The sequence below is a fragment of the Terrapene carolina genome, unplaced genomic scaffold (assembly GCF_002925995.2).
Source record: "Terrapene carolina triunguis isolate 2854851 unplaced genomic scaffold, T_m_triunguis-2.0 Scaffold232, whole genome shotgun sequence".
Lineage (NCBI taxonomy): Eukaryota > Metazoa > Chordata > Testudines > Emydidae > Terrapene > Terrapene triunguis.
The window spans coordinates 7,977,404-8,004,098 of NW_020664583.1; positions in this window are offsets into that span (position 1 = coordinate 7,977,404).

The following is a 26,695-nucleotide window of genomic DNA, read 5'->3' on the forward strand; positions in this document are numbered from 1 at the left end:
TTTCAAGGTCAGAAACAGCTCTTCCAATATGTACTATTTTTTAAGTGTACCCTTGATTGTATAGTAAGCAGAACCCAATACCATTAGGCCATCTTCAAAGGGCAGTTGTAGTGAAAGGTCTTGATTTAATCAAGATTCAAGCCAAGTGTCTTACAATTTTTGTTAAATGGTTAAAATGGGTAGAGAGCACAGCTATCAAATATACTATGAACCTACCCCCCCAGCATGCCAACTGTAACAATGGAGCATTCTTACTAGTCTATGGGAGTCCCTCACCCCACAGAGGAGCTTGGTGGGCCATTTCAGCCAATGGAACTCCATTGTCTTCAGCTGAGTTACAGAGAGAATGCTTTCTTTGACCCCACACAATGTCTACTCCTTGCATACCATCACAGCCAAGTCTGGGAATCAGAAACCTCATAGTACCATAGACTGAAGGTCTAGTCAGGCAAGTCAAAAGCCACACCAGCTAGTGTGGTACTGAGGTCATAGCAACTAAGAGCCCCTCTGTAAATCTCCTATTTAAAGAAAAAAAACCAAGCAACTGCTATACTTAGGCATGCATAGCCAATAGCTAGTTTTACAAGATACTATACACAACACATATCTGAGGCAGTAAGCTACAGACAAAGTCCCTACCCTGGTCTCAGTAAGCAATCACAAAAGTTACTAGCAAAAAGGCAAACTTCTTGCTCTGCAGTTCCTCTCCTGTCTCATTCCCACACTTCCCCTCACTAAAGGGGCACACAAACCTCTTTTATACTCCTGGATTGGCTCTAATTGGACCCACCTGGTATCTACATGACAGGTAAGTCAGCAGAAGAGCTCTGCGTCTCTGTTCAGGGCCCTAGAATGTCAGTACCTGCAACTCTCTAGGGAGAAAGGAGTGGCGTGAAAAAAATAATCAGTGTTCACCCCCTACTGTAATGAAATTAATAGGTAAACTCTTGTTTTATTTTCCAAGCTTCTAGCTGGAAGACAGATCAAGATGAATGGCGAATGAAAACAATCAAAACCATGGAAGTGGCATTTGAGTCCATGTGCTTTAATTAATTAAAAAGAGCTGGAGACCTGAATTTTGAGTTGCAGAAAGAATTGGAGAGTTACACTCCTTAAGGAGCTTTAATACATACACAAGCACATGCAGCAGGAGAACAGCAGACCTTTAGGTATTCAGTGAGCTCATAGATCTAATTTCAGTGGTTAGGAGTTTGTCTCAGCAGGTTCTGGGAGACTTACTTCTGAAGTGTGACTAAGCTGCCGTGCATTATCTAACCCTTACGATTACCAGGTGGTGTAACTTTGCTGCCAGCTAACCATGTTCCTTTCATTGAGCAGAGCTAATTAAATATACTGAAGATCAGTGGTGATTCAGATTGTCAGTCCATCCACACCTTCCCAATCCAGATGGGCCCTGCCAACGAGGCAACTGTGAGGGAGTTTTAATTGCAGGGAGTATTAAAAACCTCACATACGCCAATGATCTGAGTAGCATGAAGGAGTCCTGTGGTTTCCTGCATCATTGTTGTGTCAGCAATGCAAATTGGGCTCTTCCTCTATAAACACATGACGTTGGCCCATGCCTCCTTCACCATTTAGTGCCTCAGAACGTTCAGTCCTTTTGGGCTGCTGCCTCTCAGCCCAGTTAGCAACTCATTCCAATGCCTTTTCTTGGGTTATCTACTAAGATAAAGATTACTGTGCAATCCCATGCAGCACCCAGACAAGTTCCTGGGCTTCCTCAAGGGATGGCTCAGACAAACTTGGAGAGAGAAAAAAGGCGGGTCACTTTTTTCAATTCATTCTGTTTTTCAAGCACTTCTGGGGGCTGCCAAGCTGGGAAGCATATGTGCTTGTTCTTGCAGGCCAGCCTGAAGCAGGACATCTCACCAGATAGCCTCTTCTCTTCCAAATGCTGGCCCAGTTCTGCAGATATTAATGATTTAGATAGTTTGCAGCATAAAATGTGCTACTTGGTGGGGGGCTTAAAGCTACCTTTGCAGCACCCAGATTCTGGGTTGGCTGGGAGCCAGTGCAGCCCCTGGCATAAATTAGAGCTATCTTGAGTGGGGGTGTCTCAGCCCAGGATCTCCATGGCAGTATACCCCTCACCCAAGGTGTCCTCCTGTGCCTGAACTTTTGAGGAAGAGCCTGAGAGGACCACCACAGGGCTGATCAGCCCTGTGCTGTCCCTGCATCAGAGGAATTCTCCCTCAGCCCCTCTATGTTGTCAGACTAATAGTGTGTAGGGGTCAGGGCAGGACTGGTGTGGGAGAAGATATCTACTTTATCTTTTCAGGCCGTATCCAGACTAAATTAGACCTGCAAAGCCTTTCAGGTTCTCTCCCTTGATGGTTCCAATGTTGAAATACCTTGCTAGGGAGAAGTCATAGGTGGTGCTAGATCTCAAATGCAGTATCCCTATTTCCCTTGTACATATTGTATCAATGGACTGAGGATGACATTCACCCCTGTACAGATTGCCAGCACTGGGCTTATGGGCCATTGAGTCTCCTTTAAGGCCCTATGGTACCTCTTAACAATACCCAGACTTCAGTGGAAGGTAACCTTTGTGCTGGCCCTCTGAACTTGCTGAAGGAGTGGCTCTCTTTCCTCCACCTTGAACTGGAGGGTGGGGAAGGGAGAGACTCTCCAAGGAGCAGAGAGACGTGACACAGGATGGGGCAAATGGTTCAGCCATTTGGATACATTAAAAAATAAACAAACGGGAAATCCTGTTTACATGTTTTATTGAGACAATCCTCAGCCAAGTGTACGACTTAGCTCACCCGCTGAAATGAAGGCGTTCGCTGTGTCAAGTTTGAGCTGCTGTTTTAAAAGCTTCCAGGGAACAAACATAGTGTAAACATGCAGAGGAAGTGAATGGAGTCTTATTAATAGATCCTTGAGACAGCACATCATGTTGCAAGGACAAGGCTTTCTCTATCTAGCTAAGGTACTCACATGGCCCCCTCAACTGCAGTATCTGAGCTCCTGCTGAGCTTTAATGTTTTTATCCTCACAAGACCCCAGAGAGACCCAATGACTTGTCTGAGGTAACACAGAGAGTCTATGGCAGAACAGGAATTGAACCTACGTCTGCTAGGCTAGCAACCTGACCATTGGACCATCCTTTCCACTACCAAGACTGCTGGAGAATGGGACTATGGAGGCAGCACGTTGAGTCCCTGAGGAACAGACATTCCCCCGTCCCTCACTAGTGAGATACCTTCCCCCTCTGGCTATTACTCAGGAGAGTACTGAAAGTGCCCGGAGAGCCTGTCTCAGCTAGACAGAGGGCTGCCTTGTAGGGGAGCAGGGATCTGACAGGGTGAATCCCAAGCACACTGAATTGCATACTGGGTTAATTCTAAACACTGCCATGCATTGCAAGTGGATAGGAGGACAAACTCTGTTCTCAGTTATGCCCATGCAAGCCCATTGATTTCACAGGTCTGCGTCCAAGACTGCTAGTGAAAGGGGGCTTTTGCCCTGCTTCCTATTGTATTTACAGTCTGCACCCTGACACTATGCATGAATTAATCATAGCAGCGAACTTGGAACTTGGTGAGAGTATGGCGCTGTCTCCCTCTGGCTGGCCAGCCTGCTCCCTCCCCCAGGGGTTAAACAGGCCTGGAGTGGGATCAGCAGCCAATGAAAATACAGTCCTGCTGAAAGAGCCCTTTGAGACACCAGCAGGTGTCCTGGCTTGGAATGCCAAGTCTGAAGTGATGGACAGTTCCTGGCTGCCTTTCCCCTCCTGCTCACAGACACTGGCGACAGAAGGCAAACGAGTGTTATGTTTCTGAGTTTGGTTGGTGGCTTTGCACTGATTTGTTTCAAGCTTTTAATTTCTTTAATGGGTCTATTTTCTTCCACCTGAATCCCTCTGTGCCTCGTGCTGCCATCTGGAGCTGAGCTCTTCCAACAAGCCCCCAGGCCTATCCCTACTTTAGATTCCACCAGAATTTTTAAGGTGAAAAGCGGCAGTCCAAATACTACATGTGGGCAGCCCTGTGGAAGTTTGTGGGGTAGCCTGGATATAGCTGGAGGCGCAATTTGGATCCCCCTTCCCCAAATGGAACACCCCCCCTCCATATCAAAATAAAGCCAGCCTCACACCTTGTGAGCCAGCCCTCAGGTTGCCATTCCCTTTGGGTGTGGGATTAGAGTGGCTGTAGAGGGCAGAAAGCCCACCATGGTCTGATCTGCCCTCTACTGGTCCGCATTTCAGTGGGTCCAATAGCACTGGATGCAGCCCTCTCTCAGGGAACTGACAGGAAAGCATTGGAGCTGTTATTTTCCACTGACTCGCTGCCCAGAACTCCAGATGGGTTCTATGGTGCTGAGTGCTCTAGTTTCCGACAAGCTTCTGGGATTTCTTGCAGCCATCCCCAGCCTGTTTTGCTAAACAAGAGTGGGAGAGGAGGCTTGGAGGCATAGGGCTCATTCTCCACCTTTCCCTTATTCTGCAGACCTGAGTCCACATCGTGACTCAAAGGAAAAAATGAGCTCGGTATGTCTCATCCTGGTCCCATCACACAGGCCCAGATCCTCAAAGGTAGGTGCCTGACTCCCATTAATGTCAATGGGAATTAGGTGCCTCAATAGCTCTGAGGTTCTGGGCCAAAGTCACCGCCACGTCGTCTGGCCCAGTTCCTTTACTAATAAGCAGCCCCTGCTCCAGAGAAGCAGGACAAGTAGAGGGTGTTTTAGGTTAGGAGCGAAGCGCGTTGGCAGAGCTGTTTGTGTTGGGGTACAAAACTGGAATAGAGCAGTATTTGAAAGGCACTGGCAGAGTTGTGAAGGGGATGATCAAGACTGAAATAGCAGAGGGAGTTTCAGGTCAGGACGGAGGGGCATTGGCAGAGCTATTTTAGGAAATGTTTCCCACCCCCTTGCTCAGCTGATGCTGGGCTCAAAACATAAAATGTCTCACTTCTAATTTAAAAAAAATACAGACTAAGAAGCTGGGAGCTTGCACAGCAATTGAATGCTACCAGGAGAGACCAAATGGTCTCTCTGCAGGGATACAAGCAAGGGTTTGCCTCTCAGTCAGCAGAAGGTTCATATGTCAAGCTGACATGTTTTGTGGAAACTCTCTGGAAATAATTTGAGAAGCACATGTTATTTGAAGCCCTCACTTAGGGTGCTGTGTTGTGATGTACTCAACATAATTGCATAATGACACTCGCAATCATCTCATGGGGGAGGAAAAGAAAGCCAAAGTGCTGGGGGATGCTGAAGGGGTGGGAGATGAGGAAAGTAGGCAGAGAAACATTAGCTGGCTCACAGCATCTGTAGAATGTAGAGAGGAGTAGGCTGCAAAAGAGGGAGGAGGAATTAGCTGGGCTCATCATTTCCCCCCGCAATGACTGAATACACCCATTGCAAAATATATTCCCATGCTATGTGCTTGGGCACTAATTGATGGTAATTGAAATGATCATAGATTGAACTGTCTCCTCTTAACCTCTTTTCTTTCTTAAGTGTCTGATTCATCCTTGCTCAAAGGTACCTGTGTGGAACATCCAAGGACAGCCAGCCTTAAGGAGCCTTGCGGCAGGACAGCACTTCAGAGGGCATGTGTCACAGGTCCCTCCAGGGCAGCCCATTCAAATGTGAGAGGGTTCCATTCTCAGTTGTCCCCTTGTCCTCCAGTGTAGAGGTGTGGATAGAAACAGCCCTCCAGCTGGGGTCCACTGGAGCAGACCCCTTCTGAGAGGCAGGAGAAAAGAAACAAAACAGGCCCCCTTCCTCCGGGGAGCCCCTGGCAAGCAAATGGCTTGAGTTAATCGTTAGGGGTCCGACCATCCTTCCTCTCAGGGAGGGCTCAGACTGTCCATAGTCCTGGCTCCCAAAAGCAGCAAAGGAAAGAAAAACTAACCAATGGAAGTCAGAAGCAGGCTGGCCTCCCACCTGGCACAGAGCCCCCAGCAATTAGTCCTACAGCTCAGCACCCTCAGGGGTGCTAGAGCAGATGCTTAGAGGCGGGCCATCTTCTGCCCATGAGGCTCAGACTGGCCAGGGTCACATGAGCAGCCTTTGTCCTCTCCAGGAGCTGGGAAGGAAGGGTCTGTTCTCCTCCCAGTGCTGCTGTCTACTGAGCTGGGCCTCCCCCTTTTACAGGCCCAGCCTCCAGGCCTGACATGACTTGCAGATGTGGCCAGGCAGGGCTGCTTGAGTCCATAGCTCCTCTTTAACCTCTTCCTGTGTGGTACGGGGTTTGTACACCCCGTCATAGTGTGCAATTGGAGCGTGCTGCTATGCAGCTGTAATTCTAGGATCACCTCCACTGCTCTAGTTTTGGAGGCTGCTTGAGTTTGACACTGGCTGTTTTCATCACTGACTTGTTAAGGCGTCTACCACAAACAGCATTTCTGTGGCAGCCCTCCTGGACCTGCTCAGGTCATCGTTACTACTCTCACAACTAGTAGTGATTGTGTGTGTGGAGCCACTGAAACAGTTCAAAATGGGGACTAGATGGCTCAGTGCACTGCTAATGGATTAGAGAGCTTTTCACCTCGAGGTCACTGGTTTCAATTCATCTGACACTGGTCACGAGTGACCAATCCAGTCACCATCTGGCCTATGTGAAAGGAGCTGGTGATCTGACAAGTATCCACACTGCAGCTTCTACAATCAAAATTAGTATTAAATGGAGCCCTGAGTACTTGTCTTACCAGTGAGGTGAAGGACGGATGCCAAACGAATTTCTTACAACCTGGGTACAGTCGAAGGGTGACACTCATTAATAGAACAGTCAGTGTAGGGGAAGTTTGCACTGTCAGCCCTTGAGATGCACCTGTTCTGTAAATGGCAGACATCAGTCAATAAGGTAATTAATCCAGAATTTTAGATTTATTAAATTTATTTCTAGGGCAGTAAGACATGGAGTCCCTAGTTGATATCAGAGCCCCATTCTGCTAGGCACTGTACAAACTCATAGGGAGAGAGAGTCCCTGCCCCAAAGAGTTTAAAATTCCCATAATATGACAGATCATTAGATTGCTAATCATTATCACAGGTACAGGTGGCCCTTTAATGAGGTTTCTGTAGGTTTAAACTGCCATAACTTTGCCAGCCAGAAGAGATATCAGCAAGGGTTTCCGATGAGATTTATCAAAAGGCCAATCATGTTGCCAGAACTTGGTAGTGATTTAAAAGGTGGCTAATGCTAATTCATAGAAATGGAGATGACTTACTAGAACAGAGACAGCTCATTCCTTTGCTGATTTTTATGTGGATGACATCATAAAAAAAAACCAACCAGTGGCCTCTAGTGCACATGCACACTCCCTTCCTCCCTCTCTGTCTCACACTTCCTGTGTTAACAGAAGGAGCCGGAAGGAACAGCTAGCTGACAACAGCAATACACAATGTAACAACCTATTTGAATGTAGCCAAAACTGGGTGAATGCCGAATGCCAAGATAATCAACAGCTCAACAGGGGTACAGTCACAAGGTTGTGCAAAATTCAGAGCAGTCTGCGTAATGCAGAGTGCTTGACCACTGTGATCCTAAATATGCTTAAGAGAACTTTTGCTCTATTAGCTTGATAATAGTCTTAACTTCTTAATGTATTATGCTGGGGTTTAGGCAGAGCAGAGGTTTCACAGCAGGGTGCTGTATGAGTTTTCTTTCCCATGAAAAGAGACTTGTGCATTAACATTAGTTACTTGTGCCCAAATCCCATTGTTTCTGGTTGGGGGAGTCGAGTGGTTTCGGGATTATAATTAAAGAAGTGTTTTTATGAGTGAAGGGACAATAAGGCTAATGTAGCATGTGGCTGCATTGTGCAAGGAGGAAGATCTGATAACAGAGAAAGGCTTGCAATGAGGGTGCTACAGGGACCAGCTTACTCTCTGTGCCAAGCCAGCAGGCATGTATTTCCAACCATGCAGCATGATCTTGTTCTGTTTGGAGAAGGACGTTTGATTATTATGATATATTTATTATTTGTATTACTGTAGTGACGAGGTGCCCCAGTGTGCTAGGCATTGTACAAACACAGAACAAAAAGATGGCAAGCCCCTTGGGGCCAGGACCATCTAAGTGCAGGACCAGAGATGACAGATGGATAGAGACCCATTGGGGAGTACAAGAAACCAATGAGACACTGTTGGCCAGTATGACAGGCAGTGGTGTGAGCACACTAGCAGCCTGACCCTTGTCAGGTTGAATAAAGGCATCACTGCAAAGGAGAGTTTGGTAGGTTCTTCTGTGTTACTTTGGCCAAATTATCCAGGCCAGATCCTTGGCTGGTGTCAATCAGTGTAGCGTCAATGGAGTGATGCTGATTGACACCAGCTGAGGAGCTGAGCCCCAAGAGTCTGTTATATATTTTTACTGAAATTACATTGTATCAGATTTCCCACTGCACAACAGAGGTTTCCTATCCTATCCATTATCAGGAAGGAGGAGCTGTCATGTGGCCATATCAGTAAGAACTGCCAATGTATGACATAACATTTTCCACTTCTATAGCATCATTCATCTGAGAACCTGAAAACACTAGACAAATAATAATCCAGCTTCACAACATCCTTCTTTGGCAGATAAGTGTTATATTTATTATATAGCGTGGGAAAATAAGCCTGGGTGATTTAGAGACACAATGAGCTGCAGACAGAGGCAATCACTATGTAAATATCACCCATACTTGGGTAGCCAGGACTAGAACCCTGCTTCTTCACTTCTCACAGCATCTGAACTAGAGGAGGTCTCTCTTAGATGGAAGTAGTAGGTCTCTTATCCTCCATGCAGATTAGCCACTAAAGGGCAATATCAAACTCACATACACAAAGCCTATACATTTAGACACTCAAAGCACTTAAGCGCATGCTTAACTTCAAGCATGCAAGAAGTCCCATTGACTTAAGGAAGACTGCAAAGCAAGTAATTGCTAGAGCTAAGAACAGAACACAGGATTTCTATTTGACCCCACTCTAGTCACTAGACTGATCTCCTTCTCAGGTGAAAGAGGAGACTTGCATATAGTGTTAGTGTAATGCTGAAAGACCCTGTTTGTTGGCAGGCAGGGTCAAACTTGGGACCTCTGGAGCTTAGTGCATGAGCCTCTACCGCATGAGCTAAAAGCCAACTAGCTGTTAGCTAAGGCTGTAGAGCAGACTCATTTTATCTCTCTCTTTAAGTGGTCTCGGTGCCACTAGATGAGACAGAACACCACACCCAGGAGGTGTGTGGGTTACATAAGCAGGAATGTTCTACTAGAATGGAAGTGACCTAGAATCACATGCTCCTTATTGCCCATTCTAGCTCCATAACTCTTTGCATAGGAAAGGCTGAGCAGTGACTAAGCAAAATGTGTGCCTCACCTGGATTCTAGAGTGAGTTTTAGAGACAAAACATAGAGACAAAAAGACAAAACTAAAAATTGAGACAGAAACACACACACACACACACACCCCAAAAGGGGTGGGGGTGGAAAACCAGGCAAACTCAAGAGTGTCACAAGAGATACAGCCAGTCAAGAATGGGGCCATGAGTACTCAGGTTATTACTGGAAGAGAGAGAGTTTAAATATCCAGTAGCCTACATTTGTCAGAGAGATGGTCTGTCTTTAGCATGATGTGAAACTATTTCTTTCCTTAGGGATCATTTTTTGTCTACATTGGGGGCAGTCATGATGCCTTATTAAAAATCAGGCTGGGAAGTAGATTTAGGCGAGTGGCCTCTTTTGCATTGTTATTTTGCCTGCTAACTGTTGGATCAGTACATACGCAGGATGCCGACAGATACACAGTTACTGAATAAAGCACATTTTGAAGTGTCTTGACAAAAATTATCTTCCGTCCAGTCCAGTGGGAAATGCGTTGAACTCAATGTGCCCATCTATTTATCTGCCTGTGTGCTGATACCGTTCTCCTCTGATTGCCTATGAGAGTCAGAGTTCCATTTTATCTAGATGCCCATTGCTTGAATGCATAGGGTGAAATTCACCTGTTGCAGAGGGAACATGGATGTAGACACTAGAGCTGGTCAGGAAATTTTCAAGATTTCAAAAGACTTCCCCATGCCAAATTGAGACAAAAAGTCAAAAATCTTGAAAGTGTTTAAGAACCTCACTTCTTCAGATGCAAGTAATGGAAATCTCCAGAGGCAGGGGAGCATGACCTGCCTCTGGAGATTTCCATTACTTGCATCTGAAGAAGTGAGGTTCTTACCCACGAAAGCTTATGCTCCCAATACTTCTGTTAGTCTTAAAGGTGCCACAGGACCCTCTGTTGCTTTTTACAGATTCAGACTAACATGGCTACCCCTCTGATACTTGAAAGTGTTTGTGAAACAAAATTCCCCTAGCTCTCTCCCACAGTTTGGGTCAGTCTAAATGTTTCATTTTGATTTCAATCATTTTTTAAAACCATTTTTGTTTCTGTAATTAGCTTAGATTTCAGAATGAAGAGTTGTTTTGAACTGGAAGAGTGGAATTTTTCATTCTGAAAACATCAACACCACACATTTAACATTTTTTCCCCCTTCCAAAACTACTTCAGGTCAAAAAATTCATCAAAGCCAACCCTGCCCCAGGAAGAGTTTGGGTTTCGATAATACAACATTTTTTGATTAAAAAAAAAAAAGCTTTGTCAAAAGAATCCTGACCAGCTCTACTACACCCCACCTCCACCTGCAAAACAGGGCAATAGTGGAGCTTAAGTGGTTCATAAGCCGTGAGCTGGCTCTCTACATAGGGGGAGAGAGAGACCTGAAACATATGAAAACTACATTTTCTTAATGATTATCTAAAGAGGTGATACTTAACCCGGAACTCTCAAGCATTACGCACAACCTCCTAGCTCTCTCTCAAGTCATAATACTTTTACCCCAAAATCTCAGAGGGCTGTATCAAGGCTTGGTAAGTACTCATTTCCCTATCTGTGAAATGAGCGATTAAAAAGTGAAGAGGAGTGGGATTGATTATATGCCCTTGTGCCTTGTGACACCTGAGACAACCCACTATTTCCAGCTCTATCTAGCTAGGGTCACATTTCTTGCTCCGTTATAGAGAAGCGTAGTGACGTAGCTAAGCTCATATAGTGAGACAGTGGCAAAGTCAGGAATTGTTCCCACGTGTCCTGGCTCCCAGTCTCTAGCGCTGATCACTAGTAAAATATCACATAACACACTAGCCCAGGAAATGAGAGCAATTTAAAACAAATTAAAGGACACATGTTTCTCCATGCAGCGGGAAATGAGTTAAATTTGCACTTCTGCTGGTACCTACAATAAATGAAAGCTTTTCTGCTCATATTCCAACCCGTGTTCAAGCTTCTGGGGGAGTATCTCAGCCAAGTTTATAACAAGACTTGTCACGCATGTTTGAGCATTCTCAGTGTGTTTAATTGGGTCCAAGGTGGCTCCCAGGCTATTAAAGGCGGAGTGCCACTGATCTGTGCCACGTACAAAATAAATGAAACCGAGGCAGCAGGATTTGTGGAGCAAATCTCCTGTTTGCCCCTCACCCTAGCTTGTTTTCCGTGGCATACAGTTAGATGTGTTAGTGGAGGGAAAATGCTCAGCAAGCCCAGGTAGACACCTCCCTTTGGTCTCGGAGCTGGGGTGCTGTGATGGAGTGAGTAGGGCAGGAACCAATCACATTGCTGACATAGACCGGAGGTGAAACTTCCCTCTCAGAGATGACTTCGCTGTGGCTCAAATGTGGCAGTTCTCCCTCACGCAAAGCCCCCACAGACTGTAACGAACTGGAAATCTCAGCAGCTTTGCCTGAGTACATGTGCATTGATTCCTCTGTGCCCTGTGAGGCTGAATTTCACCTGCAGTTTCCATTTGTGCGCTAGGGCTGTGACCACAGTGGCAATAGAGCGTCTGGTCCCACATTTATATCTCCAATTCTACCACTGGACCTAACAAAATGACTGCACTAACTCCTTGGGACAGAGACTGTTTTTTTGGTCTGTTTTTGTGCAGCACCCAGCAAACGGGGTCCTGGTCCTTGACTAGGGCTCCTAGGCTCAACTACAGGACAAATAATAAACTCTTCTGCACAAATCCCTGAGGTGTGAGAGCAAATGTGCAACCATCTAGCTATGTAAGCATTTGTGTGACCAACCGAGATTGCAGTAGCATAGTGTGAAGCAGGCATGTAGGTGATCACAGACCTCAGGGCTATGTACACACACTAATTTAAACACAAAGAGATGGATGTTAAAATCCCATAGCACTTTCAGTAAGATTAGGCGTTTTCTTGGAGTCCTTGGCCAGCATCTCCTCTTCCGCTGATCAAAGCTGGGAGCTGTGGATGCTTTGCACCTCTGCTAATCAGGCCCACTTCCTGTCCACCCAACTGCCATCCACCTCCCCAGAGGTGGCTGCATATTGCTGCTGCTCTGTGTAGTGACAACAGTTTGTCAAGTGCTGTAGGTTCCTTAGGAAGGAATAGCTATTTAAATAGAAAACAACATTTCTTGTGGATGACCAGGTCATTCTCTTGGAGAGCAGATACATTCTTGTCCACTTGCAGTGTCTTCAGACCACTGAGTCACTTACACTAAAACCTCAAGAGTACTGGGTTCTAGTTAAGGTGACCATATTTTCGCAAAAGGAAAATGGGACACCGCATGGGGCTGGCCCGAGGCCCTACCCCTCACCACCCACCCTGAGGGCCCCACCACCAGCCTGTGTGGGGCCGTCCCGAGGCCCCCCTCTACTCCCTGCACATGGGGCCGGCCCAAGACCCCCTGCTGCCTGCCCATGCGGGACTGGCCTGGTCTGAGCCACTCTCCTTAGCCTTCCCTCCTGCGCAGGGCTGGCATTGCCGATTGCCTCCATCCCCCCCAAGTTCCTCCACACCCCACAAGGGGGTCGCACGCCACTTTTTTGACAAAACTGTGCATTTGTCCAGTTTGCTCTTGGAAACTGATGATCAGTTGGCAAGAGCAAATGGGACAAATGCCCAATTTTGCCAAAAAAGTCGGGACAGCTGGGACAGGGCTTAAAAAAGGAACTGTCCTGGCTAGAACAGTACATATGGTCACCCTAGTTCTAGTCATATTGTCTGGGGTTGAAAAATTCAAAGAGGCTGTAGCCTCAAGTTAAGTATGTGAAAAAAAGAAGAAGAGAGGATTCCCATTGTGGAGAGGAAGGATCCAAATAGCTAGGAAGTTCAGTGTCTCATTGATATCAGCCCCTCTCCTCCGCAATCAGGCTTTTTCAAATCCATGCCAGCCACTGAGGTGAGAAACACCTGCTTTAACTCTGTCCAGGGAATGTTGCGGTGGTCCCTCAAATTGCAAGCAGCTGTGGAAGTGCTTATGCAGCTGGTGATTTTCAGAGAGGGGTTTTGTTTTAAATGGATTTTCCATGCCTGTCAGTATTTCCACAGTGAGACCTGGAGGTTGAGAGAGAGTTTGCTGTGAGATTGTACAGATCAAAAGTGCTCCTCTCTCTAGGCTTCTCTGCACAATCACCTCTGTAATGGTTTCACAGTTTAGTGATGGAGAGGCCCACAGGAGAGTATTGGCTTGCTTTTTGGCTAATGAAGTAGAATGTCTGTATAGAACTGGGGGTGGGGGGGAGGGGAGGCACTCATTGATTTCAGCTCACAGGGATTCCTGCCTGCTATATAGGATGCACGCACCCTAAGGAATGTTCTTTCACAAAGGAAAACAGAGATCCGGAGGTTTGTTGCTCACAATCTATCAGGCTTTATGGGCTGAATCCTCAGCAGGTGTAAATTGACACAGATTCTGATTTGCAGAATCTGGCCCTGTAATTAAGCTTCAGAAACAGACACCCAACTTCTGGGTAGAGCTGGCTGGAAAAGTTCAGACAAAACAGTTTTTTTTTACAGGATTTGCTGATTCGTGAGAATTGGAATATTCTGGGGAGGTGGTGGGTTTTCAGTGAAGTCCCTCCAGAAGCTAGGCAGATTCCCAAATGCTGAGCTTCCAGGTCAAATCAGCCCCGCAACCTCAAATGCAGCTCATCAAGACCCACTGAAATTGTAATAAAAATGTGGGAAAACAGGAATTTTACATGGTTGTGGCAAGCCAGCACTGGGATCACCCAAGCCAGGTTCTCAAAAGATCTTCTAATCTTAGCCAATTGCTTGAGGGTTCTGGTCTTATTTTCATATTTACAATGACACCCTGAGTTGGCTGAGTTTCACTGGATTTCAAGATTTGTTTAGAGATAGGCCTAAGCCACAAAATTTGGACCTAGCCCTGGATTCAGACTTCCCTCAAGTTCAGGGATCTGGGTTTTGGTTCTAAGTTCCTTGCAAACATTTCTAGTCCGGGAGGAACAGGCCTAGTTGATAAGAGAAAATTGTGTGGAACAAGACATTATTTTGCTAATTGTTAATAGGAACACAGGAATTGCCATAGTGGATCAGACCATGGGTCCATTCAATGCAGAGTCTTGTCTCTGACTGTGGCCAAAACCAACTGCTTCAGAGAAAGGCACAAGGACACTAAATTTGGCAAATGTGGCATAACCTAGCCACAATGGAAGTGTCTTACTAACTTCCATCAGCTAATGGTTGGCTTATGCTTGGAAGCATGCAAATACATGGAGGGAAGAATGTTGGTGGCGCATTAGATGCTTGACTGTTTGCTGGAGCTTAAGTACTGGAGTGAACGGTTGGATATGTTTGCACCCAGGAGTGGATTATAAGAATAATGCGGCCTGGATACCTCTCAAAAACACTGTCCCAACTCTGCTGGTGGAAGACAGGTGGTTGTGGGCATGGTCACATATGTCAACACGGGCAGATCCAGGTGAGGGGAGGGGTGTTGATAAATCACATATGCAAAGAGATACTGGGGTGTACAAGCAAATCTCTATGTGAGCCAGGCTCCCCATCAGAGCACAGGGGCTGCTGACCAGATCAGGAGAGAGGCCTCCTTCAGAGTGGGCTCTGGATTCACAGGTCATAAAGGCACAGCAGTCTGACTTTGCCTTTCTTATCATCCACCAGTGACATTCCTTTCCCCCTCACTACCATCCTGCTCTCATCCCTCATCTGATGTTCCCAGGCAGGAAACCCTCAGTATACACTCCCCTGAAAGCTGGGGCAGTGATGGCGAGGGAAAAGAGCCAAGAATCATGGCAAGTAAATAAGGGATTACAAGTAGCTAAGGCCCTATGGCTGGCAACTCTCCAGGACTGTCCTGGAGTCTCCAGGAATTAAAGATTATGTCATGTGATGACACCTCCAGGAATACATCCAGCCAAAATTGGCAAATCTATAAGGCCCAGATCCACAAAGGTAATTAGGAGCCTAAATACCTTTGTGGATCTGGGCCCATGAGCCTTTATACAGCCTTTGCAGAAGAGGCCGAGTGGCTCTGGGCTCCCTGTTAATTGGCTAATGAACCAATCCCCGTGGTTCCCATTTGCAATGCAGCGGCAGGGTCAAAGCGGGCATTGACATCCCGACGGATGTTTGATGGAAAATAACTGTGAGAAAGGAATAAACCGATTAACTGCTGACGGCAAACCCTGCTCCCCCCTGCCCAATAGAAGAAATGTGTGCATCTCTAGTGGATTTCAGGGGTTGGGGAGGGGGAATTGATGGCTGCAGAGTTAGGAGAAGGGAAAATCCTTTCCCACTGCAGCTAAAAAGATAATCTGTGGGAGGCAATACCCTCTGCGAAACAGGAAAGCTTTTAAGAGGCATTAACACTTTAATTCGGACTTCCTCAGCATCCCCTGTACAAGCTGTGATTAATTACTCAAGCCACCTTGATCTCCCTGGGAAACATTGCTTGGCCTGGCCCTCGGGCAGGAGATTGGGCCCGCACAGAGAGCTCCCCTGGGGAACCAGCAGAGTGCCCTCCTCTTCACCCACTAGCCTGAGATAAGCTGAAAAGATGGATTTGCAGAACCTGCTCTGGGAATTAATTGCTTCCAAAGGCCCATTCATGCTGGAGGAAGGGACTTAAGGTTGACTAAGAGCCTGAGCTAGTTTAGTTTTCTCTTGATCTCTGTGGCCAGCACCTGGATGAGTGTTACTGTAGCAACAATGGCGAGGCCTGTCTCAGAAAGATCACAGCTAAAATACAGTGTGGCAGTTTTCCACATGGATTTTCTCAGCCTTCCCTCCTTTCCCCCTCCATCAACCCCTTTGCCCCCTCCCTCCCATCATTCTTCCTCCCCCGCCCCAAGTGGTGTATTGGTATTATTTGTATTGCAGTAGCACTTAGAGGCGCCTAGTGACCCAGGCAGCTGCTCAGACTGAACCTGGGTTTGACATTCAGTACATCTGGGGCTTGCTGTAACTGCAGAGAAATTCAGTTCCCCCTGGAACATCTCCTTTTCCCCCTCCTCCTCCTGCCACTTGGCTTCCCCATCTTTGGGCAAGGGGGAGCACTGCCCCCTGGATCTGTGGGGAGTGCCAGCTGGTTATCCTCCCCATCTTGGGAGAGGTGGAGGCTGCCACACGGGACCACTGTCCCCCTCCCACCAGTTCCTGGTCTCCTCTGGCTTGATTCCCTATAGTGCGTAGGGAGAGGGAATCCCTGCACCTGGCTTTGCATTAAGCTGCAGGGGTCCGTTAGCCCTTATGATGACAGCTAGGGCACCCTTCCAGGAGCTACTGCACTGAGCCTGATGGGGCATTCCCAGCCCCTGTAGTTTACTGCAGAGACGATACAATAGGACTGGGAGTACAGTTCATTGAACTTCAACCCTCCCCTGGATGACCCTGAAAGGGCTGGCTCCTGGCCAACTCCTGTGAAACCAGTTGTGAATTGATACCCCGCACCCGCAAGGATCAAAGTTCTGCTTTATATGTTCTCCTTTACCTCCTCTTGACCAGGACTCTGTATGTACTGCAATTTCCCAGACATGGAACTTGCTATTGAGTCTGTATCTTGCAGCAGAATTATGTTTCAGAATCCAAGCTTTCATTATTAAAAAGAAATCATTTCTAGCCCTTATGGTGTAAAGTAAATCTTCTGTAAGTGAAGCAAGTATAAACCAATGCAATGTTACCTTCCTGAGATGTATCAACCACCCCATTCAGCTAAGTGGGGTGTGTTAACTCTGAAACCTAATGACGGCCATTTACATGTCAACACTGCTAATTACTTTACTGCTAATCATTTTAGGAGAAACATCCAGCTAAGGTGTCTATGGTCTTAGCTGTCTCCCATGCCTTGCCAGTTGCCCAAAGACAAACTATTCCCTATCCAGCCTCTACAATCTTCCTGCAGAGTCTATCAGGCCTTCCTCTTGACCTTCATGGTATTATAAAATCTGTGGGCCAAATTTCATGCTAATTTATATCCTGTGCAACTCAACTGATGACAGTGTAAGTCAAGGCAGAATTGGACCCTCCAGATCTCTATATAAATAGCTGCAAAGAAGTACTAGCCACATTTCAGTTACCTGAAGCACCATCAACAGCAGTGAATTTTCTAGTGTGATGCTGGATATAATTCAATTCAGTTTTCTCCTCCTCCTCGGAAGCACTTCAGGAAAGTAGCCCTGTAACCTGGCATTTCAACACTCACTGAGAAAACTATAGTAATGGCAGTTCTTCCTAGCTGCAAAGATGGCCCCCAGGCAATCATTCCCTAGTTCTTAAAGGGGAATTAAGTTCTGCACGGCCATTTATTTACAGGGAACTCGACATGACATCTATTGTGGAACTAGTGGTTAAAAGCAACTTAACATTCAAAGGTGTCTATGCTGCACAGCAGCAACTGTTAACTACAACAGGAGGGCGGACTGCAGTTTGTTTCTAGTGGCCATGGCTCTGAATGCCTGTGAAAGAAGGAAGCAAATTGTTTACTAATAAGACCTAGGCCCAGAGCCTGAGCTGTGGACAGGCTATGCTCAGTGCTGCTCATAAAGGAAGGTGCAAAGGTGGCTTTAAGCCATATCTGTGACCCCATCCCTCATACCTGGGGCCATCTAAACACCGGTCCAGTCCCTGGTATAACTAGTGCACTACAGCTCTGAGACTAATCCACCGGTGGCCGATTTTAGCAGGTCTAGTGAAGACCCGCCAAATCGACAGCAGATCGCTCTCCAGTCGACCCCTGTACTCTACCCCCAACAAGAAGAGTAAGTTAAGTTGACCCCCTGCCGTGTAGACCCTTCGGTAACTTGACCTAAGGTACATCGACGTAGCTGGAGTTGTGTAGCGTAGGTCGACTTACCATGGCAGTGTAGACGTAGCCAGAGTTATGGACTGACCTAGACCCTGTCTCCCCCTTACAAGCTGCTAAGCTGCATCCTTTGTTTTTCTATAGAAGATAGATAGGCTGTTAGAGGCCACTACTGCTACAGCTCCTTCCAGCCAGGGGCTGCGTGTTACAGCGCTTTTCAAACATCAGTGAATGAGGCCTTAGTCCACCTACTAGCTCCCGTGTGCAGGTGGGGAAGCTGTATCTACAGTACAGCCTCGTTTGCACAGGGTTTGCGGTAGAACAGCCAGGAGAGTTTCAGCATGGCTAAGCTGGAATACTGCTCTCCCCTTGGGAAGCACGTGCAACGCCAGGTAAATTACCAGGAATTATGGACACAACACTGTGAGGGGTGAATGCAGGACAATCTGTGCCATGCAAGTCTCAGGGCCAGGAGGTGCAGCCCATGGCTAGAGGGGGAAAGGTGACCATATTATTAGTCTTCATTATTTGTTTTACTGTAAAACCTTAGAGCCCCAGTCATGGCCCAGGACCCCGTGCTGCTCCAATTCCAGGCTGCTGCTATATCAGAGTGGCCTTTCCCTAGTTGCCTATGGGCTGCAGTGCAGCCGAGCATCTCCATAGTGTGCGGTGCCATGATTACTCCCTTCCTGCCCTGGCACGCCCCTGTATACCTCCCAGCTCTACAGCATTGGCCCTACTGCACCAGAGAAATATTCCCACGGGACTCATTTTCAGCCCAGCTCTGCTGCTGGAGCAGTGTACAAGGGCCAGAATGGGCTGCTCAGTCTAGGACCTATTGTCCGATGTTGCCATCCCTTATATGTTATTATAGAAGACACTATTTCAACACCAGGTCTGAACATGCTTGTTAGCATTCCTACTGCTCAGATGAGGTTCCAGTCCAGGGAACAATAGAGAACCCTACCAGGGCATAAGGATCAATATGTTTTTAAGTCCTCATGCACTCAGAACCAACTTACTGACTCCAGTGTAGTCATTTCCCCATGAGGTCACTGCTGCCCCTGGCCCAGCCCCCTCTACTTCCCATGCTGCATCTGAGGCACGGACAGGATTTCTGGGGGTTGACATAATGAGGCTGAGGGGGCTGTGTGTTACCAGAATACATACAGCTTTGGTCACTGTCCAAAGCATGGAGAGATCTCTCCCCTAGGTGTACTTGAAAGCCGCTGACAAACCCTGGATAGCAGAGCTCTCACAGATATTATTGCCTACAAAGGCTGAATTAGCAGGGACCTGCTTTCATTATTAGTCTCTGCATTACACTTGGCTCTGAGCCCATGGCCTGGGTCATTCAAGCAGTTTCAAGGATGGAAGGTTCAGGTATCATGCTGTCAGTTGGTTCACACCTATAACAGACGCTTGAACCACCTGGTGCTTCTCTATTCTACTTATCGCACTGGAGGAGGAGAAAGCTGGAATCATTCTGATCTCTTGCCACATAGCAATATCCCCTAGCAACGTTAGCTACAAAATCGCCTTAAAAGCACCCCCCTCATAAAATAAAACTACAGAGGGCAGCAACACGTAGAAGGGCCCAGCCTGTTTCTGTGCATCAGAAATGTCATCCTCTCTCAGGCCACTTTTGCTTAGAAGAATATGTGCAGGGCATTGTTTAAAACTTCCCTTCATCCCACAGGGGGTTCTTGAGAAGAAGTCAAAGGAAGAAAAGGCGATGGCCAGCTGGTCTAAGAAGGGCCAGGCGCCAAATCCCACAGTTAGTACTTAAGGAGTTCATTAGCATCAGACCTACAGATTCCATTTCTTGGGCTGGGGAGAATTTTATATTATTTTGTTTTGACTCGGGCTTTTGATAACAGAAGGAGGCTCTCTCTGGTTTCCTGCGGTTTCCTCAAGCTTTGCGGAGCAGGACAGCCAGGGCCAAGGGCAGTCTGCAGGGCCTTCCTCCAACCAAACACCTCGCCTCAAGGCAGAGGAGCTAAAGGAGTGTCTCCTGTCACTTTTGGGCCCACACCCAATCAGGTGGGCGGTGTGCTGGGGAAGGTGTGGGTAGGGGAAGGGAAAGGAATCTTCCATCCCAGCACACAGATTAATTGCGGATGGGCTCCACTCAGCCTATTTCAGCCCAATGGTGGAGTGAGACAGTCGTGTGTTCCCTCCATGGGGGAGGGGGAAATCTGTGTAGTGGAGGATCCCCCAGTTCTGCCCATACTCTCCCCCTCTCCCTGGTGTCTCGCTCACATTCAACAATCCTTCTGCAGTAGAGCCTGGCTGGTTCCAATGCACAGGGAGCCTCCGCCGCTGCCCCTGTATGCAAAGTGAGCAAGCCATGCTGGCTGTGGTGGGAGCAAAGATCAAAACATGGAGGCCTTTATTCTGGAGGAATTATTTTGGGGATCTCCTTTAGAGAATCTGAGGTACAGACAGGCCCATCCATTAGTCCTTGCCACGGTTGGTGAGTCAAAGATCTGAAAGCTGGGATCACTACACTCCAAGAGAAGCCTGGACAGCAGTTCTAACTAACCAAGGTAGTGAAGATGGTTGTCATTTTCTTTTTAAGATGCAGCGAGATGAGTTTATGGAAATAACGTCATGCCCATGAAAACCAGCTACAAGTGCCTAAATGTTTGCAGGCATAGCGTGCCTGTCAATGTTCTGTGATAAGGAGCTGTGCTCTAAATTGCTCCAGTAGGTGCCACTATGTAATAAGGAAATGCCATAGGTTTCCCCCGCCACCTCCTCCAAGGAGTTCTCAAATGCATTGCTAGGAATGAAAGACTTCAAACAGGGCTATTCCTTCAGTTGGCGTTTCACTGGAAGTGTGCAGTAAGGATTAAGCAAAGCCAGGCAGCTATTTTGGTCTTGCCATCCTGTTCAGTAGTGCCAGTGTTTTTACAGGGGTCTAGTCTCTATTTGGATAAGCAGCTTCCAAGGAACCATCCAGGTGCTGCAGGAAGCAGTTTGGGTGATTTAGTAGGTGGCATTCTTCCCTCTGATGTAGCAAACTCCCCGGCATGGTGGTAGGGGGCACTGCACAGCTGCAGGTGTGCCATATGAACAGCATCTAAAGCTGACTTTGTGGTCAGTCGAGATCCCACTTTCTTGCAAAAACAGAGGTGATTCCACTGAGCCTGTCTTTATCCGACGCAATTGCAGCTGGACAAGTTATTCTTGATTCTCCCTTTCCATCACAACTATCCTCTGGTGTTCCCATGTGCTGTTAAACAGGACCCAGAGTAGCTGAATGACTGATTCACAGAGAAAACCTTGTCTTTGCCTTTCAGATCTTTCACATTTAGCCCCATCCCACTAACTGATCAAAAAATCGATTCCCCCCTTCACTTTGCCAGTGGTGCCAGCATTGACTGCTTTCTTGTCTTCTCTCTCAGGCCTTGGCTACACTTGCGGATGTACAGCGCTGTGAGTTAATCCTGACTTCGTGCAGCTGAGTAGGGAAAGCGCTGCAGTCTGTCCACACTGACAGCTGCCCAGCGCACTGTTGTGGCCACATTTGCGGCAATTGCAGCGCTATTGGGAGCGGTGCATTATGGGCAGCTATCCCACAGAGCACCTCTTCCCATTCTGGCACCGTGGGTTGTGGGAAGGGGGCGTAGGTGCAGGGCATTCTGGGTCCTGTCTCAACGCCCCATGATGCATCGCTTCGCATCCCAGAAATCCCTTTGTTTCCGTCCACCTTTGGCCCCATCTTTCAACAGTTTCTGTGCAGCGTGATCTGTCTGCGGGAAATGGAGCCCGAACTGCTGAGGCATATGCTGACTTATCTCGCCAGCACGTCACGTTTGGCTGTCGAACTATTCCTTAAGATCCAAAGTGACAGTGAGAGTGAAGAGTCCGACGATGCTATCGAGCCATGTAATGCATATGACACGAAATTGCTTGTGGTATTCACGGACATGCTCAGCACCGTAGAACGCCGCTTTTGGGCTTGGGAAACAAGCACCGAGTGGTGGGATCACATCATCATGGAAGTCTGGGATGACGAGCAGTGGCTGCAGAACTTTCGGATGAGAAAAGCCACTTTCATGGGACTGTGTGAGGAGCTTGCCCCCACCCTGCGGCACAAGGACACGAGATTGAGAGCTGCCCTGCCAGTGGAGAAGCGGGTGGCTATTGCAATCTGGAAGCTGGCAACTCCAGACAGCTACTGATCGGTCGCAAACCAGTTTGGAGTGGGAAAGTCGACTGTTGGAATCGTGTTGATGCAAGTTTGCAAGGTCATTAATCGCATCCTACTCAGAAGAACCGTGACTCTGGGTAACGTGCAGGAAATAGTGGATGGCTTTGCACAAATGGGGTTCCCTAACTGTGGAGGGGTGATAGATGGGACGCACATTCCTATTCCGGCACCATCCCACCTAAGATCCGAGTACGTTAATCGGAAGGGGTCTTTGTCTATGGTTCTCCAGGCGCTTGTGGATCACCGTGGGCGTTTCATTGACATTAACACAGGCTGGTCCGGAAAGGTGCATGACGCACGCATCTTTCGGAACACTTGGCTGTTCAGGAAGATGCAGGCTGGGACTTTTTTCCCAGAGAGGAAGATCACAGTAGGGGAAGTTGAAATGCCCATTGTGATACTTGGAGATCCCGCTTACCCGTTAGTGCCGTGGCTCATGAAACCCTACACAGGGAGCCTTGACAGCAGCAAGGAACGGTTCAACTACAGGCTGATCCGGTGCCGAATGACTGTGGAGTGTGCCTTTGGCCGTTTAAAGGGCCGCTGGCGATCTCTGTATGGGAAGCTGGACTTGGCCGAAAACAGTATCCCCGCAGTTATATCTGCGTGCTGTGCCCTCCATAATATTTGTGAAGGGAAGGGTGAAAGCTTCACTCAGGCCTGGACCTCTGAGGTTCAACACCTGGAGGCTGAATTTGCACAGCCAGAGAACAGGACTATTACAGGTGCCCAGCGCGGGGCTGCAAGGATTAGGAATGCCTTGAGGGAGCAATTTGAGGCTGAAAACCAGCAGTGATATCTGGTGCCCTGCACGGGAGTGAAGTGCAGTAGTTCCAATCTTTAGGAATCAGTGTTTGCTAAGCAGACAAGCAGACTTGCAGTGCCTGTTTATTTCCTGGGCTAAGGAGTCTTTTACTTTATGCAATAATAAAGAATGTTTTCAAAGCCAAAAAATCCATTTATTGAAAAGAAACAAGGGGGTGGAGTGGGGAACGGTACAATCACAGATTCGCGTATGTCCTGTCTGGTGTGCTGTGCAGTGAGTGCTGCACTTCAGGATAGCTATACTGCATGGTGATGGGGGTTGAGTGCAGAGGGTAAGGGTCGTGGTTTTCAGGGCTGGGTGGTGAAGATACTGGTGTTGGAGGCAGCGGGTGGCGTGAAGAACATGGAAGTTGGGGAAAGTGGGTTGGAGGTGACAGTGGGGCACAATGGAAAGAGTTTTGGGACAAGGGCTATGGGGGGGGTGGCATTTGCGTTTGCAGTACTGCTCCTCTTTCTGCATGGCTACGAGCTCCTGGATAGCGTCTGCTTGGCGCTCCAGGATGCTTATGAGCCGATCAGTGCTTCACTGCCAGTGCTCGGTGCTTTGCCGCTGGTGCGCTGCATTTTCCTGGCGGATCCTGCTTTCTCTCTCCCTCCAGTTCTGTGCTTTCTCATTCTCTTTAATAGATTGCCGCATCACTTCTTGCAGTATGTCTTCTTTGCTTTTTCACAGTCTCTTCCTGAGTCTTTGCAGTCTCTGAGCAGGCGATAAGAGGGACGGCTGAGGTCTCAAGGTTGATGCAGTATAGGCAAAATGCAACATTTAACAGAGGCAGCATTGTTTATACCAGACAGAGTAATGATTCCCCTCGCACTTAAGGAGTAGAAAACACACAGGGTCTACACAATAGCATAATTTTCCCGTCCGAAACAGAGCACACATATCCCACGGGAGCCTCAGAATGGTGAGTAAGGGGGACTGATTGTTTCAGGGCTGCACTGTCCTCTGGGTTTCTGTGCCTTGGGGAGAGCCAACAGCTTCAGGGGGCACCTACACTGAACACTGTCCCAACATTTTCCACAGGAGTTCGTCCTGGACGATATCTCGCTGCTGAGGGTGACCTGGGAAGCAAGGGAGGGTCTTCTACTGCAATGCGGCTTCCGCCCTGGCCCATATGCAGCTTGCCTGTGTGCAGCAATGGTCCCACCGCCCCTCGTGGCACAGTGGCGCGGACACGTTACCCTGGCTGGGACAAGGGACCACAGTAGCTCTCCTGATAAACCTGCGCAAGCGCATTGCACACGTTCTGGATGAGACATTCGAGGAGGCCGATTACCGCGATGTGATAAACCACATCAATGCACTATTCCGCATCTAGGCATGCATGCCTAACCCTCCTCTCCCAAAGAGCCCGCACCGAAAAAATTCCTCCCCAAAAAAAAAAAAACGCTTACCGGGAACCTGCTCTTCTGTTTGTCCTCCACCAAGTACCGGCCGCTGTGCCTGGCTACCTTCCTCCTGGCTCGAGAAGAGCTCCTTGCTGCATGGCTCCAGGGATTCCGGGGTGTCTCCATCCGGCCCACCACCATCACTCCCGTTTTCCTCCTCCTCCTCCTCCTCCTCTTCCTCCTCCCCCCCCCGACACCGGCTCTGAAGTGTCCATGGTGGTGCTCGGAGTGGAGGTGGGGTTAACCCCAAGTATCGCATCCAGCTCTTTGTAGAGTCGGCAGGTTGCAGGGGGAGCACCCGAGCGGCCATTTGTGTCGCGGGCTTTGCGGTAGTCACGCCGCAGCTCCTTCACTTTAATCCTGCACTGCAGGGCGTCCCGGTCATGGCCCCTTTCCATTATGTCCTTTGATACCTTCCAGAAGGTATAGTAATTCCTATAGCTGGAGCGCAGCTGGGACTATACAGCTTCCTCCCCCCAAACACTGATGAGGTCCAGCAACTCGCCATTGCTCCATGCTGGGGCTCGCTTGGCACGTGGAGACATGGTCACCTGGAAAGATTCGCTGATAGCACTCCACGCCACGCCGGGCTGAGCAAACAGGAAGGGGATTTTTAAAATTCCCGGGGAATGTAAAGGGTGGGTCACATGGTTGGTTACCTGAGGCCAGGGCAGTAGAGTTTGAACTGATGACCAGAGTGGCTAGAACAGGCATTGTGGGATACTGCCGAATAATTCTGGAGGCCATTCATAGCACATTGGGCGGCCACACTGGCGCTGCAGCGCTAGCGCAATACTCGCTATTCCTCTAGAAGGGTGGAGTACATGCAGCGCTGCAACCACGGAGATACAGTGCTGCAAATGCCTTGCCAGTGTGGACGGGGAGTGAGTTACAGCGCTGGGGGCGGCTTTACAGCGCTGTAACTCACAAGTGTAGCCAAGGCCTCAGATACCTCCACATGTCCAAAATGTGTAGAGCCGCTATCTCATCCTTCTTTAAATCCCTCATGAAATCCACCCTTCTGCCATGATGCCTACAAATCACTCTCCTCTGGCATGGGTTCTCTGCTATGTTCTGTTTTATTATCTCCTCACTGTATGCCTTCACCCACCCCCTCAATCCTGTTTGGTCCACCTGCTGCATATTGTCCAACTCCTAGATTGTGAGCAATCTTCTGGGTCTTTATTTCTCTGTACAGTGCCTACCACATGGGGGCCTTGATCCCTGATTAGGAATCCTACATGCTACTATAAAATAATCGGTAATAAAGCCTACAGTAAATTAGTGTTAAGATTTCAATTTTAGACAGATAGAAGTCTTGATGAATGACAAAATGATTCAGTGCCATTAGATTAGTATAGAAGTTTGGAGGAGGTGTCTTTAACTTCCTTTAACTGATCTCATGAAGTAAAGTTCTGTAGCTCCGAAGCTGACAGCTAGGACTGGCTGGAAAATGAAGTTTCTGTTCTGTGAGAAGTTTTGGCATTTTGAAATTCGTTTTCATTTCAAATGTGAAAAGCTGAAATTTTGAAATTTTCCATGGAATGGAAATTCCAAAGGTTTTTGACCTAGAACCACTGAAATGTTTAATGTGGATAATGTAGAAACATTACAATATAAACTATTAAATATAAGAGTAAAATTAATATTTTAATATTAAAGTAGAAACACGATGAATCAAAGCAATAAAATCAAAACTAAATGTTTTGACCTTATCAAAGCAAAACCAGAAAGTCTAAATAATTCAATTCTTTCTGGTGAAGACCTCTCAGGCTGAGATTTTCAGAGCTCCCTATGGTATTTGAGCACCCAATTCTGGTTCACTTCAGCAGGAATTGGGTGCTCAAATCTCAGCCTTAATCTCTTTTAAACTAGGAGTCTGTACTGCTCTCATTTAAGTCTCTTTTGCCACCAAAACTGAAACCAGTCCTCAACTCAAGCATATTCCAGGACATTGAATGACTCATGTTATACATTCATATCTAACGAGCATAGATGGTTGGTATCTGAAATCTCTTCCTTCTTCAGCAAACTATTCCTTACTGTCAAGTATCAGAGGGGTAGCCGTGTTAGTCTGAATTTGTAAAAAGCAACAGAGGGTCCTGTGGCACCTTTGAGACTAACAGAAGTATTGGGAGCATAAGCTTTCGTGGGTAAGAACCT